Source organism: Coptis chinensis, chromosome 3 (assembly GCF_015680905.1).
Source record: "Coptis chinensis isolate HL-2020 chromosome 3, ASM1568090v1, whole genome shotgun sequence".
In the NCBI taxonomy this organism is placed as follows: Eukaryota; Viridiplantae; Streptophyta; class Magnoliopsida; order Ranunculales; family Ranunculaceae; genus Coptis; species Coptis chinensis.
The window spans coordinates 21,978,851-21,983,295 of record NC_141458.1 but is presented as its reverse complement, the minus strand read 5'-3'; the positions used below and the strand labels follow the sequence as shown (position 1 = coordinate 21,983,295).

At 37.1% G+C, this 4,445-nt stretch overlaps 1 pseudogene; it reads left to right on the top strand.

Moving 5' to 3' along the window:
• Window positions 1-2,043: 2,043 nt before the first annotated feature.
• On the top strand, window positions 2,044-4,005 carry LOC147508612 (uncharacterized; annotated as a pseudogene).
• Window positions 4,006-4,445: the final 440 nt, after the last annotated feature.

Sequence of the window (4,445 nt, the reverse complement as noted above, 5' to 3'; positions counted from 1 at the left end):
GCATACTAATGCAGAGGAATACCATATACAGAAGGAAAGGAATGGCGGGAGTTCTCGACCCCGGGCCAATTAGGTGACCACGGAGTCGAGAAGGGGCATTTGTAGTGGCCGAAGAATGTAAAGTGGACTAGGTTAGCGGTGAAATGTTGGGGATGCAACGTAATAAGAAAACTCGAGGAGTAGAGGATCGTTGCTGCGGAACCCCGTATCGCGGATGTGGCATGTGTACGGAAAGAAGGGGAACCGAGGGATTGGAAGATAGATGGATGCCAAGGTGAAGGTGGGAAGGGGTATAAAGAGAAAGAGATAGGAGGAAGAAAAGGAAGGGGAGAAAAAAGACCTAGAGAGAAAAGAAGTGAGGGAAGTGTGATACAACAAAACTAGACAAGTTATGGTTTGCTTCTCCTCTTGCCTTTCGATTCCAGGAATGGAGTAGAACTTTCACTGTCAGAGATATTCTAAATAGAGTCTTATCTCATAGTCTTTCTAAAGATAGTATAATAGACAATGTTACTATCTTTGCTACTATTGCTTAGATGATATGGATAGATAGGAATCGTACTGTCATTGAAAATAATTATAAACCTCTTGATGTTTATCAAGTGTTAGCCCAGGCAAGTAGATCCATTATTCCTGTTAAAGCTCCTATAGTCAGGGGCGACCAACATGAGGGCTAACAGGGGCTATATCTCCCCAAATTTCCTTAAAAATAAGTATATATACTAGTATATTAACTTATTAAGTAAAAATTGAAAGTTAAGAAAAAAAAAGAACGAGAAGTTAGACTTACGGAAAGTCGAAAACAAAAGCAGACTTCGGAGTTCGGACTTCAAAAATCAAAACCCTCGCTCGGTCGCTCCCTTTATTGTTTCTTCCTTCTCTCTCATTGAACCATTGAGGCATTGAGCTCACGGCCTCGCATGCACCAACCTTCTGATTGTCAAATTGCAGAATTGTTGAATTGCGCACACCAACTCCACACTATTGATCACTTGATTCATTGATTGTCGAAAGAGCTTAGAGGTTAGTTCAATTATGAGTTTTATTATTAGTAGGGGTTAAATTTATATTCTTATGACTTTGTTGAATAGAAAAAAAAAATTGATTTCTGGGGCTGTGGATAACTTTACAACATCATAACACTACTATCTACTACACGTCTACACCATTACACCAAGCATCTAGTTATTTATACTTGTATGATTTCGTGTTTGTTTATTATATTAGAACTCGAACTCAAAAAATAAATTGAAAAAAACAAATGATTTTATGTAAGTCAATTCCTTTTCTTTGAAGTGTATGTATTCATGTATAGAACCAATTTATTAATAATGATTTACTATCTTAGGTTACCATGTCGCAACACCAAGCGCCAAAGAAAACAAAAACTCTATTATCGTTTTTAAGCGTAAAGCTGCTACATCGGAAAGTGATGAAACTCTTATGCCTAATCTTGATACTTCAAGAGTTGATGGCAATGAGCAACGTCCTTCCTAAGTCCAAAGGGTTGTGATAGAAGAAAGTGAACCTTCTCTTCAAGTCCAACCGGCCGTGATCAACGAAGTTGAGCATTCCCCTCAAGTCCAAAGTGTTATGCTTCAAGAAGTTAATGCGAATTCTTCATTTGAACAAGATCCGGGTTTACGTGTTCCAATTTACGAATACCCGGTTGATCAACAAGAAGTGGTTAGAATATATTATCTCTTTAAGGGGCCTATACAACCTCGTCTACAGGAAAAACAATATCCAAGCACTAAGTTTGGAAAGCAAGGTCGTCGGTTCAAGTATAATTGGTTCTCACAATTTCCTTGGTTAGAGTACTCAATAAAGAAGGATAAAACTTATTGTTTTTCTTGTTTCATTTTTTAAACAAATCTGCCGAAACATCTAGAATTTTCTATTGAAGGTTTTACAAATTGGAAGAAGGTTAATGATGGAAAGAAGTGTGCTTTCTTGCAACATGAAGGAGGTCCATGTTCACCACATAGGTCAGCCACCTTGTCTTGTGAGAATTTTATGAATTCTTCTTGACACATTGATAATATGTTTAAAACACAATGTCAAGAAAAGCTTGCTAATAATCGTTTGCTAGTCAAAGGTATTGTTCAATATATTCAATTGCTTGCGCTACGAAGGATTTCTTTTAGAGGTCATGATGAGTCAACCGAATCAAAGAATAGTGGGAATTTCAAGGAAGTGTTGAAGTTTGCGGCGATGTTAAATGAAAAAGTTGCAGAATTAATAGGTAGGGCTTGGAGAAATGCCAAATATACCTCACCTAAAATTCAAAAGGAACTTTTGAATATATATGCTGAAAAAGTGAGAAAGAGAATTCGTGAAGAAGTTGGTGATGCAAAATTTTGTATCCTTGTCGATGAAGCACAAGATAGTTCAAACAAAGAACAAATGGTGATTGTCATAGGATTTGTTGATAGTGGGGGTTTTGTTAGAGAGCGGTTTTTGGGCATTGTCGGCGTGAAAAACACTTGTGCATTGACTTTGAAAGAAGCTATATCCAATGTTCTTGCTCGTCACGATTTGGTTGTTACAAATATGAGAGGTCAAGGGTATGATGGTGCTAGCAATATACGTGGTCAATGAAATGGATTGCAAGCATTATTTCTTAAGGAGTGTCCATATGCATACTATGTGCATTGATTTGCACATCGTCTACAACTTGCCTTAGTTGCGGCTTCTAAAGATGTGTCGGATGTTTGGTTATTTTTCTCAAAGTTGGCTTCTATAGTTAATCTTCATGTTTCACCAAAGCGTAAAACTGAGTTACAGGAGGCTCGACAAATTGAGATTGATAAGTTGGTAGCTAGTGGTGAAATCATTAGTGGAAGAAGAGCTAATCAAGTGTCCACCTTGCAACGAGCTGGAGATACTCGATGGGGTTCTCATTTTGAATCGGTTAGTAGCTTGATAGAGTTGTTTGGTGCAACTTGTACAGTTCTTGAAAGTGTCATGGAGAATGGGTCAAGTAACTCTATGCGTGGGGAAGCTAAAGGTGCTTTAATTGCAATGAGAAACTTTGAATTTGTCTTTCTCTTGCATTTATTGCACAAGATAATGGGAATCACTAATTTATTGTGTCAAGCTTTGCAATAAAAGTCTCAAGACATCTTAAATGCTATCAGTTTAGTCTCAAGTACAAAAGCACTTCTTCAAGAACTAAGAGAATCAACTTGGGACAATTTCCTTAGAGATGTGATTTCATTTTGCGAAAGATATGACATTGTTATGCTTGATATGGGTGCTCGTTACATGGCGGGTACAGGTCGTTCATTGTCAGCAGAGAGATTACATTACAATTGAGCATCATTACCACTTCGATATTTTTAATGCTGTAATAGATTACCAGTTATTGGAGTTAAAGAATAGATTCCCGGATAAAGCAATGAAGCTTCTTTCTCTTAGCTCGGCTTTGGATCCAAGTGGTGCTTTTAAGTCCTTCGATATTGTTGATATTTGCAAGCTCGCCGATTGTTTTTATTGTGAAGACTTTACTAAGCAGAAGATATATATTTTGAGAAGCCAACTGCAACATTACAAGATTGATGTGGTTAATCATGCTATTTTTCAAAAAATATCTACAATCTCCGAGTTATGTCAAGGATTAGTTGAAACAAAAAAGTCAAAACACTATTTTTTTATTGATAGATTGATTCATCTTATCTTGACACTTCTTGTTTCCACGACAACTACAGAACGAGCATTTTCAGCTATGAAAATCGTCAAAACACAGCTTCGTAACAAGATGGGGGATGTGTTTCTTGCCGATTGTATGACTGTATATTGAACGAGAGTTTGCTGAAGAAGTAAATTTGGATGGGATAGTAGATGAATTTATTAAGAAGCCACGTAAGGCGAAATTTTGCTAGTGCGATACTTTGTACTTTGTTTAAATGTCTTTGTTATAGTTGTCTAGGTTTGTAGTGACGACACTCACTCTTTTGTCCATTTTGAGTATTATAGTGAAAATAACGACTCTTTTATTTACAATGTTAGTTAATTATGATCTCAAATAGATATTCGCGTAGTTTCGTTTAACACAACTCACACAAAGAGTGGATGGAATGGTTTGATTTGATTGGTTCTCTTAAGAAAAAAAAAATCATAGAAGTGAACTTCAAACTAGCCCCCCCCCCGATATTGAATCCTGGTTTCGCCCCTGCCTATAGTCCTTAAGTACTAATCCCATCTCATCATATGATGAACCTTTTTATACTAGCTACTGATGGTGGTTTTGATCCTGTCATCAAAAAGGCTGGAGGTGGATTCACTATTAACAAGTGGAATGATGATATTACTTGTGTAGGAAGCAAGCACGTCGAAACCGATTCAGTGGGAAAAGCAGAATTGAAAGCGCTAAAGCTAGGGTTGCTGCATGCCTCACTTCAAAAAATTGAAAGATCGTTGTGGAACAATCAATTAAGTTGTGG